Source organism: Panthera onca, chromosome D1 (genome assembly GCF_046562875.1).
Source record: "Panthera onca isolate mPanOnc1 chromosome D1, mPanOnc1 haplotype 2, whole genome shotgun sequence".
Taxonomy (NCBI): Eukaryota; Metazoa; Chordata; class Mammalia; order Carnivora; family Felidae; genus Panthera; species Panthera onca.
In genome coordinates this window covers 10,389,728-10,401,650 of record NC_138348.1, presented here as the reverse complement: position 1 = coordinate 10,401,650, position 11,923 = coordinate 10,389,728, and positions in this window count along the sequence as shown.

Here is an 11,923-nt window from a genome sequence, read left to right as displayed (position 1 = left end):
CCGCATAGGGCTCTGTGCTGACAGCTCGGAGCCTGGAGCCTATTTCGGATTCTGTGGCTCCCTCTCTCTCTGCCCCTCCCCTGCTCGTGTTCTGTCGTTCTCTGTCTCTCAATAATAAATAAATGTTAAAAAAAATTTTTTTTTAATTTTTTTTTACAGAGACCCTGTCCATATTTGAATTCCCCCCATGGTGCCAAAAATGTCCTTTACTGTACTTCAGGTTAAACCTGGACCCAGTCAAGTTTCATGCATTATATTTGTCACATCACTTTTTTTTTTTTCATCTAGAACAATCCTCCCACGTTTTTCTCATGACAGGGGCTTTTTGAAAAGAACAGCTGTCTGTGGAGCGTCTGTTTTTTTCCTCACGGTGTCCTTCCCTTGCCCCCCATCCTCCCTTTTCTTGTCACCTGGCAGTGACCCGGAGGCCTGGGTCGATGCAGGGTGAACGTTGAACGTTGGGGAGAACTCCCCAGGGGTGGTGCGGGGCCTTCTCGCTGCGTCATGTCCCGAACCCGGGAACCTGCTTGTCCCTCGGTTAGTAATCCCGGGCATGGGGGTCACTGTCATAGCTCGCCACTGCCACTGTCATTTTTTTAACATTTTTTTTAACGTTTATTCACTTTTTGAGAGACAGAGAGAGAGTATGAGCAGGGCAGGAGCAGAGAGAGAGAGGGAGACACAGAATCCGAAGCAGGCTTCAGGCTCCGAGCTGCCAGCCCAGAGCCTGAGGCGGGGCTCGAACCCATGAACCGTGAGATCATGACCTGAGCCGAAGTCGGACGCTTAACTGACGGAGCCACCCAGGCACCCCAACCACTGTCATTTTCTATACCTGCTTTTCCTACAGAGTTGTTGTTGTTGTTTTTAAGAAAGCAAAACAGCTCGCATCCCTTATCAGAGAGGAAAATGTCGAAGTTGGTCTTTCTGTAAGAGCTGAATGTCTAATATACAAAACTCTCAAATGTCGTAAACACTAACTCAACAGTCTTATATCGAGTACAGTGATGTAAACTCATTCTTTCTTCTTAAAATTTTTTCATTATCATATATACCATGTGTAAATGAAGAGAAATTGGAAATGCTCCCAGGGCTCATACGATTACCAAACCCTGAAAGGGATTCATGAGCCTAGCGGCCAGGGGGGAGGGGGGGGCAGTGGCCTCGATGACCCTCAGGGCCTCAGCGAGCTCTAGAACTTTAGATTTCCGCGACAGTGAGCCAGCAGAAAAGGTGTCACGGCCCACAGCTGGCCTCAAGATGCCGCTGCTTAGAGATGTCAGTTCAGTGGTCTTGGGGCAAATAAACCAGAGTGCTCTGTCCCCTGGGTCCCCATGGGGAGTGAGGCCTTCCCCTCCCCAGTGAGGACACCGCCGACACCCCTGTGCCTGGGGAGGGACCAGCTTTGTGAGCGGTGGGTTCCTGAGAAATGAGCACACACAGAGTCGCGCATGTCCTGGTCAGGGCAGGGGAGATCACGGCGCTCAGGGGGGATAGAAAGTCACTGCAGTAAGAACTTCCTGTACCACTGACTCCTCATGGAACTGAGCCTCCATTTTCTCATCTGTAGAATGGGAATGGCGCTTCCTCCCCCCACCGAGTGGTAGTGAGGGTCAGAGAAGACTGTGGATGTGAAAGTACCAACTCAGTGTTCCCCGAAGCGTGAGACACGGTGGGGAACGGTGTGGGAGACAAGACCATGGTGATAAAGGACATCAGTGCGCGTGTGGAGGGAGGAGTCCCCTTTTCAATCTCCTTCAATCTCTTGGATTTCTTTTGGGAGAAAGTCTCCGTTTGGGACTGCTGCGTCATTAACTAACACCAGCTAATGTCCCTTCACGGGGAGACAGCAGACCTCGGGCAGCGAGCATCATCGCATTGGAAAAAAAATTATAAAAAGGAAGTCCACCCGAAGAGGCCCGTTAAATCATGGTACAAGGCACAGAGAGATCCATAAAAATCGCGAAGGTAGAGCTTGAATGACCGACGTCTGAGAAGCAAGGAAAGCGGACCTGCCCTCCCCACCCCGTTCACAAGAAGGAAGCTGGTTTGCACCCTGCGGCGGAGCTGAGAAGCTTACTCGGACCCTCGAACCTGATTCGACCTCCCGGTCTCGTGGAACTTTTGCACTGGATGAATCTTCATGGGTGATCTCACTAACCCCTCGCGTGGAGAAACTGAGGCCCGGGTGTCTACCCATGACGTGCCCCCCACCCCCACCCCCAGCCCCACCTTCCCTGGGAGTCTGGGGAATGAGTCCAGCAACGACAGCCCCCGGCCTCTCTGGGGTGGAGACAGGCACGAACGATCACACAAAGAAATGTGCAGCTGCTGTAAGGGAAACAGGTGTGGTGAGGACTGTGCTAGGGACCCGATCCGGAACACCTCCGGGGTGAGGCAGAGAAGGCATGAGCGGACCTGCCTTTCTTCCAGGCCACAGCCTGGAGCTTGCCCGCTGGGCTCCACCCCCCGCCCCGCGCCCAGGGCTGCGACCAGACCACCTCCCCCCCTGCCTCCCCACTGCTTCCAGCCCTCCTGCTGCCTTGCATGCATTCGGTAGCAAACGGCCTACTGTGCGCCAGGCCCCTGCCCACCCGGGCCTGTCAGCCCTCTGCCAGAGTCAGAACCAGGGGGAGTCACACACTGAGATTTGCTGCAAGGCATCGGCTGCCGTGGTTGTGGGGGCCGGGCAGGCAGGTGTACCCTGGGCGCAGCAGACACGGGGGTGGGGGGCAGTGCTGGATCTCGGGGGGCCCCGCCCGAAGCCGCCCTCCACCACGAGAGTTTCTCCTTCGTAAGGGAAGCTCCACTTCTATTCTCTGAGCCTTCCACTGATTGAATCAGGCCCACCCAGGTTATCTAGGAAACTCTCCCTCACATAAAGCCGGTTGATTGATTATGGATCCAATCACATCTACAAAATACTTTCACAGAAACCCCTAGACTGGTGTTTGAATACGTGGGAACTTAAAAGAGAGGCAAAAAGGCCCCTCTGCCGGGTGGCTCCCGGGAACGGAAGTAAACACAGGACCAGCAGGACAGGGTGTCAGGGGAACGTGGGGACGGGGCGCTCAGGGAATCCCTGCAGGAGGGTTGGGTGCCTGAGCTGGGCCTCCAAGGCAGGAACAGTGCCCTAATATGGGGAACAGCATGGGCAAAGGCACGGGATGAGGGAAGCAGGAAACAGTTATAAAATTACAAATGGAGGGGGGTTGGGGTGCCTAGGTGGCTCAGTCGGTTGAGCATCCAACTTCGGTTCAGGTCATGATCTCACGGTCCGTGAGTTCGAGCCCCGAGTCGGGCTCTGTGCTGACAGCTCAAAGCCCAGATCCTGCTTCGGATTCCGTGTCTCCCTCTCTCTCTGACCCTCCCCCATTCATGCTCTATCTCTCTCTGTCTCAAAAATAAATAAACATTAAAAAAAATTTTTTACAAATGGAGGGGGCGCCTGGGTGGCTCAGCCAGCCAAGCGTCCGACTCTCGGTTTCCACTCAGGTCACGATCTCTAGGTTTCGTGAGTTCGAGCCCTGAGTCAGGCTCTGCGCTGGCAACACGGAGCCTGCCTGGGGTTCTCTCTCTCTTTCCCTCTCTCTCTGTTCTCCCCTACTCGTGCTGCCTCTGTCTCTCTCAAAATAAATAAATAAACTTGAAAAAAAGAAAAAGAAATTACAAATGGAATTTCCAAATACAGAAAAGAACCTCTCCACACGGGAGTTAAGCATCCACAGACAGCAGGTAAGATAAAAAGCGTTGCAGTGGGCTGAAGGTCTGCGCCCCCCCCCCGCCCCCGCCCCAGACTCCTATGTGGAAACCCCAGTCTCCCGTGTGGCGGTGTTAGGAGGTGGGGCCTTCGGGAGGAAGTTAGGTCACGAGGGTGGGGTCCTCGTGACTGGGATTAGTGCCCTCGGAAGAGGCAGGGGAGAGCTCGCTCCCGTCTCTGCTCTCTGCCACGAGAAGATTCGGTGAGAAGCGGCCACCGGCAGGCCAGGAAGAGGGCCCTCCCCAGAACCACCTGGATCAGAACCACCTGGGAGCCTTTAAATTGTGCAGATCTCTCCCCCCCACCCCGCCACGCCCTACCTCCAGCGACCCATGCTTAACTGGGCCAGAGCAGTGGTTCTCATGGGCAATGTCTGGAGACATTTTTGGTTGTGGAGGATGCTACCAGCTCTAGTGAGCGGAGGCGGGGGTAATGCCCGGGGACGGCCCCACCTCCCCCAGCAAGGACCAGCCCCCCAGGCCCATATTGCCAAAGCTGGGAAACCGTGTTCGAATGAGGCCAGCACTTCGAGAGTGTGCTGTCGGCCACAGGGAGCCATCGATTTATGTTCTGGAGAGATCTCTCTGAGACCGTGGTGTGCAAAGTCGGGAGAATTTCTCACCTCATTGGGGGCCAGCACTTACATCTCTGGCTCATCGGCTCAGGGGCAAGCCCCTGTGCCCGAGGCACTCGAGGCTTGGTAATCAGGAGTTTCTTGCCTGTTTAATCCTGCAGAAGGGTAAGTAAAGACCCTCTTCACAGTCAGTCTCCCGCCGTGCTCTGGCCGGTACCTCAAGCCCTCAGAGAGGTTAAGTGACTTGTCCGAGGTGACACAGCAGGTGTGAGGCAGGGTGGGGTCGGGGCTACGTGTGGCCCTGAAGAGGGTGAGACCTCAGACACAGCACAGGGCCCCTCTCTGCCCCGGAGCTCCACTGGCCAGCAAAGCTGGGCCAGCCCACCTCAGCAGGTGGGAGCCTGGGGCTTCGTGAGGACACAGGAAGGTGACGGACATGGTGAAGGGAGGGCTGAGGAAAGAACAGCAACGCAGGGGGGTGGGGGGCGGGGCGTACGAAGTGCACAGAGCGGGAAGGTGCACCCGAGGGAAGCAAAAGCAGCCATGGGGCAAAGATTCCAACATCAGGAAGGTGAAAGTGGCCCAAGAATGTGTGTGTGTGTGTGTGTGTGTGTGTGTGTGTGTGCACACGCATGCGCACACGGGTGCGGGTGTGGGCGTCTGGCCTCACTACCTCCCCTCCGTATCCCAGTGATGTGGGTGCAGCGCCCGATCAGACACAGTGACTTTCTCGGAGAAGGATTTCAGGGAAACGTGGACAAGCGCTGGGGGACCATGATCAAAAAAGACATGACCGCCAATTGCCCTGCGAGCTAGACCCGGGCACTCACCGCCCCCCCCCCCCCATCCTTGGAATGTGGCTTCCCTCTGACTTTCCCACTCCCAGAGGCTGCTCCAGGGACACAGCCTCCAGATGTGACGTGATGTTGAAAGCACTGGAGCACCTGGTGGCTCAGTGGGTGAAGCGTCTGACTTCGGCTCAGGTCATGATCTCGCGGTTCTCGTGTTCGAGCCCCGCGTCCGGCTCTGTGCCAACAGCTCGGAGCCCGGAGCCTGCTTCGGATTCTGTGTTTCCCTCTTTCTCTGCCCCTCCCCTGCTCACACTGTCTTGCTCTCTCTCAAAATAAATAAATTAATTCCTAATAAATAAATATATAAATTAACGCAAACAAAGATGCTCTTACTGTCCCCTGTTCTCTCTGGACCTCAGACAGGCCTCAGAAGACGTGTCTACCCTTCCCAGGAGGCAGAAGAAATGAGGCTCCAGACTGGAGGAGAGGAGGGGAAAGGCACGGTTCATTTCTCCAGCAGGTCCTTCTGCCCCCCGCCACCCAGCATGAGAAGCAGTCCCCTTGCTGGCCGGGGGGAGGTCCAGGCTCCAGCTCCTGGCCTTTAACCAGCAGAGGTGCAGGGTCAGGGTGGACAGACAGCCCTGCAGGGTCAGGGCGGACAGCCCTGCATTTAGCCATTGTTCCCCTGCTACAGAGCAGAAACCGAGGCCCACGAGTGTGAGGGGCCTGCACCAGGTCCCCGTCTGGCGGGCGTAGGGCAGAGCGACACCATCCGGCCCCAACCCCACACTCCTCCCCCTTGCTGTCCCTGCTCTGTGTCCTGTGGCCACCGCTGCTCCCTTTCTGTCCCGGCCTCCCGCTTCCACTCCAAATCCTGGAGAAGACTCTTTCTGAGGAGTTCCCAGGGCCGGACCCTTTGTCTCATCTGGCAGAACGTGGCTGAGGGGGCTCTGAGGAGAGGGAAGGGAGGAGGGTGGGAGCAGAGGGCTCCCCAACAGCCACCCTTATCTGGGACCCTCTCACCTGTGATTCCAGAGGACAGGTGAACAGCCCCAGGGACTGCTTTCTGGAGGGGAAAAGCCTGGAGGAGTATGTCTCACCCACCCTACCCTCACTGGTTGTCTTTGTGGCCGTGGCCGTGGCCTTTAGAGAATCCCTCCAGCCTCCTCTCCTTTCCAGAACCGTCTTTCTGCAGAACCGTCTTTCTCCAGCCCCATCAGGTTGCGTCTCCACTCCCCCATCTGGCTCTTTTGCCTGGAAAGTTCCCGGGCTCACCTACTCCTCCATGGAGCCAACCCCCCCTCCTCCCCACCAACACACTCCTCACCCACCACCGCACGCTGGCTCTCACAGTGGGCCCTTCATGTTTAAGGGTCTCAAAGTCCCAGCCCTCCAGGAGCCAAGTAAGCCGCATAAACGAATAAAGAAAGTGAGTGTTAAGTCAAGAGGAACTGGCCGCCAGCAAGAAGGCTTCCCTCCTAAAGCCACTTATTTCCAAGCACTTCATACCCTGTCGGTGACACAAGGCCCAGGAATCAGGGAGTTCCGTCCAGGGCCCCAAATACTTGCCCTTGGTCCGTGCACGTCTTCCCCGCCCGCCCACGAGCTCCTGCCTCGCACGGTGTCTTTCATCGTCTGTATAACAACGCAGATGATGAGAACAACAGTGGGCAACCCACAGTGGGTCTCCACCGTGCTCTGGGTACAAATTAGAAGCCCTGGAGGGTGACAGAGCATGGTCGGCAGAGTTACTGAATTTCCAAACTGGCGTCTCAGCTCTCCCGGGAGTCTCTGCTCCGCGGCCTTCCTGGGCACCAGGGTCCCGTGCCCTGCAGCGACCTGACCGGGCTCCCTGCTCCCTGGGTGTCCCCAGCCGCATCTCAAACCGCACGGGCAGGAGGACTTTATTCTCCTCTGTGTCCATGGCAACAGGAGCCAGAGAGGTGCTTGCTTCCCCCCCCCCCCCCGCCCGCCACCCCTGCAAGAAACATGCATGGGGTTGACAGCCTCACTCAGAACTCTGACGATACTAATCACTCCAGCTCATCCCCATTATCTTACAAATGGGGAAACTGAGTCCCGGGGAAGGGATTAACTGACCCGTCGTCACCCCACAGAACATTAGTGGCACAGCTGACTTGAACTTTGTGATTAGACTTGAACCCATTATTGTTCCTCCAACAAGCTCTTGGGGCCCAGACACTGGGGCTTATGTGTCCGTGTTTCTTCCTAAGATGACCCAGGAAGGAATTCCCAACAAATTCGTATTCTTTGTGAGCCTTTGTCCCCCTCCCTCAGGTTCCAAACACTCTGTCTTTGTCCATTTCCTCATGGGGGATGCGTGGCCCTCACACATGGCTTCTCCTGCCCTGAGACCCTCCCACATCCTCTACCCCATTTATGAACTACCTTCGGGGGCTAATCCTTTCCTAAGATGTCCGTGCTTGGCCAATCTCTCCCTTTTAAACTGAATCTGGTCAGCTGCTCTTCCGTAGGTGTTAGCCCGGCCAGACGGGGGAGGCTGCTGGGATTTTTCCGGCTTTGTATCCCCGGGCGTGTGCTGACTTTGTCCTCCTCTCCGGATGTGTCTGGGGAAGCCTGAAGGAGGGCAGAGCTACGTGGCTGGGGTTCGGCTCAGACCCCTCCCCAGCTTGGACGGGCAGAGGGGAGACAGAAGGAATTGATTTGGCACCCACGGGGCCCTGGGCATGAGGATACACCCCCCCCCCCACCGCCCCGTACATAGATGAGGAGGCCGAGCATCAGAGGGGTGACATTCCCGGTCACAAAGCAGCATATTTAATGGAACCCCAGTGCAGCCCTTACAACAATCACTGCTTAACTCAGGCGAGCCCCGGAGCCTGGCTAAAAGCTTCCGTCTTAATTCAGCTGCTGCGTCAAAAACACTGTAGACTGGGTGGCTTAAACTACAGACATTTCTCACAGTTCTGGAGGCTGGAAGTCCAAGATCAAGGCGCTGGCAAATTTGGTGTCCTGTGAGAGCCCCCTCCCAGGTTCACAGACTGTCTTCTCACTGTGTCCTCCCATGGCAGAAGGAATAAGGGAGTTTTCTGGGGCCTCTTTCGTAAGGACACTAAACCCATTCGTGAGGGCAGACCACCTCTCAAAGACCCCACTCCCAAATACCATCACATTGGGGGTCAGGGTTCAACATACGAATTTTGGGATACAGTCGATGGAAGGTAAATTCTGCGGAAATACAGGCAGAGTCCAGGCAGGACCCCACAAATGGCAGGCATGGAAGTCACACCCACCTGGACGATGGATGCATTTTTTTCCCTGCGCCACTAACAATTATGCTAGGAATGTCTACTTGATCTCAACCTGAGACTAAGAATGTCAGTTAGAGTTGGAAGTGGCCTTGGGGCTCGTGAGCTGGTCCAACATCTCCATTTTACAGATGAGAAAACTGAGGCCCATGAGGGGAAGGGTCTTGCCAAAGTCACACAGCAAGTCAGTACCTTTACAGGAAGAAGCTACGTTTCCCCCCCCCCCACCCGCCCTCCAAACTGTTCCTTCTACCGTCACCAGCCAACTCCCACTGAACTCAGGAGACATTCCCTTCCGCCAGCTCCAACGCCTGCCTTCCACCCCACGCTGGCACCGCCCACAGCTCCTCCACGGTCATGGCCCCCAGAAGTGGCGAAGGAAGCCTAGGAAAATAATCCTTGCGAAAATAAGAGAGTGAAGGTGGCCATGAGCTTGGAGGAAGGAGAACCCAGGCCTGACCTTTGAGGGGCAACAGCGGCGCCCACAGTAAGCTTGGGGAGGCAGTGAACGTGGGGCTCTGGGTGCTTCCAGCAGAAGGAGGGATGGGGATGCCGGCCTGACCAGCACCTGCCTAGGTGCAGACATGGCCCTGAGCTGATGTGAGACTGGGGAGCGATCGGCAGGCACCCATTTATAAAAGGAGGCCCCCTGAGGCAGGTCTACTGGACCCAAGTGGGGACCACACTTTCAAGCCTCAGGAAGGCCCCCCTGGTCCATGCTTCCTGCACATGGTTTGCGTCTAGCAGAAAAAAAGCAGCTAACACGTATGCAGCCAGACCTCATTGGTGCCGCAGAGACACGGCAGGGGCCGAGGGCCTGAGGGGTGGATGCGTGGATGCGACCCGCAAGCTGGCCTGAGTGGATCACCCGAGGGGGTGCTCAAAGCCGGGATTCCCAGGGGCCTCACCTGGAGATGCTGAGGCCCAAGTGTTGGTTATTTTTAGCAGGCACCCAGCCGAGGGTGGCTATCAAGCAAGACTGGGCCACAGGGGATGGGAGAAGGGAGAAGGTGGCAGGTTGTGGATGCGGTTGGAGCAGGGGCCGGGCAGCAGGACTGAGCGGGGCCCTTTTTGGAGCAGGGAGAGGCCGCAGGCTCGGTAAGAGAAGGAGCCATGCGGCGGGAGGGGAGGAGGCCCCCAGGCTGCCGACGGAGGCCCCCACGGTCAGAGGAAGGCTCAAAGTCGCAGGCCTCCGCCTCTGGGGGCCTCCCAGCTCTCCGTTCCTGAGCTCACTCGTAATTTGAGGTGTTTGGGGTTTCTGTTGTTTATTTTTAAGGTCCCCCATTTTTGCAAAGGGAGGCAGCATGAGCCAGTGGACTGAACACACGATGTGGGGGTCAGAAGGCATGGGTGCTAGCGTGGGCCCACCCATTTCTGTCCGTCTGACCTGTGATACTCCCAGCCCTTCACAACTTTGGGGGGGGGGGGATGGGTAGTAATTAAGCAGGGGCACCCACCTGAGGGAACTAGAGACGTGGTTAAGGAGCCGCAGAGACAGGTGTGGGTTATTAACTAGCCTGGCAGAGCAGGAGGGGGAGGGGGAGAAGAAGGGGGAGGGGTGGGGGTGGGAGGGAAGCCCCAAAGCAGGAACAACTCGGGTTCCGTGGCCAGCTGTCCTGCCTCGGAGGCCAGCTCTGGTCTCTATGAACGGTGTGACCCAGGCAAGCTAGTACTGTTTCCCGTGAGTGCGACGGAAATGGGGGTTATGGAATTGTAAATGCTTGTAAGCCTGAGCCTAAGGCAGGTGGTCCCAACCCGGCCCCCACCTGCTTCAACTGGTCCCTGTACCCGCCCTCCCGGCTCTCATCCTTCAGCCCCAGGCAGCGCCCTCGGTATGTTTTGGCACGCGCGCGCGTGTGTTTGTTCGGGGAATCGTCCGCTGTGCAAGGATTTAATTTACACAAACGGCATTGTGACGTCTCGCTCCGTTTCTGGCTTTAATTTCCTACTCAGCCCTGTTTAAGATGCATACGTATCGCTCTCTGCAGACAGCCAGACCTCCGCTTTTAACGGCTGCAAGTTGCACACGCGTAAACACCCACGTCTTACCAATGTCCTCTCCTGGCAATGCAGATGGGGAAACTGGGACCCGGGACATGGGGATCCGCTTGGGAATGTTTTACCGCATCCTTGGATGACATAGGGGTGTGCCCAGGAGCTCCACGGAGAGGATGTCTGAGGCGGCAGGCTCCGAGACCCCAGCTCTAGCTCCCTCCCACGAGCTTGAGGCAGCCCGGCCCCCCGGCCCAGCTACCCTTGGAAGTCAGCGCATCAGGGGTGACAAGCCAGGAGCAATAGCCAGTGATGCCCCCTCCTCCCGAAACCCCAAGGGTGTCAAGGCAGAGCCCGGAGGAGCCTCCCCTGCAGCCTCAGACCCAGGAGACCCCCCCCCCCACCCACCGCCCCGGCAGGAAGGACCTCTTCTTCCGGGGACGGCCAGCCACCTCGGGGGTAAGTGGACCACTCAGTCCCCACAGACCCTGCTCCCTCCAAGGTAGACACGAAACAGCCACTGCCGGTCCCAGCAGCTACGGAGCGGGCAGGAGTTGCAGGGCCAAGGGCATGTTCAGCAGGAAAGTTAGAGCAGCCGGAGAACAAGCCAAAGCTGCAAGGCTTTCCCTGCATGGCCTCCAGCTTGGGAAAATAACAGGAAGCCTGGGGCTGCCACCGCATCCCGGAGGGTGGCTGCTTGAACCCAGAGCCAGCGGGGTGACCTGCTCCTGGGGCCACTCTGGGGTAAGCAGTCAGCTTCCCTCTGGTTCCCCTTGACTGTCCTTTGCTGATGTCCCACACCTGCAGGCCGTTCTCCCCACCAGGCCTGAGTGGGTCTTGGCCCGTGGTCAGCAAGTGAGGGCTGAGGATGTTTGTCCGGCACTGAGGTCACAGTAGCAGTTGAACCGCACGTTTGAATCCTACATCATCCGGTCACCAGCCGGGAGCTCTGAGCCTCTTTCCAGAATGGAGGCTCCCTCACCTTGTCCGTGGGCAGAGAAGGATAGAAAGAGCGGAGAGAGCCTAGGAGAAGCTACGTCTCTTGGGTGACACTCAGGGATGCAGCATGTCAAGGGCAAGGTCACGGTGCTGCTCCCGGGGTCAAAGAAGCCGAGAACAAGGTCACAGCTTGGAACAAACGACCACAAATTTGGGGCAATCAGCCGAGGCAACCCAGCATTCTGGAAGGCGAGGTCGAAACCATCAGGATGCTTACACGGAATGCGGGACACAGCGCGCAAGGAACACGGGCTTTGTGCTTGGGCACAGACAAGGGTGACTGTCTCCCCGGGTTCTGACAGCTCAGTGAGTTGACGCACACAAAGTGCTTAGCACGCTCGGAGCCTGGTCCCTTGGAGGCAACCCACTTACTAACTGCTAATCCCCCGTGAAGGAGGACCGGGCTGAATGCCCAAAATGGACCTACCCCAAGGCTTCCAAGAGTTCTACAGACCAGTGGTGCCTGGCTGGGGGCGGGGGGCCCTGGGTCTGCCTCTAACTGGCTGTGTGACCCTTG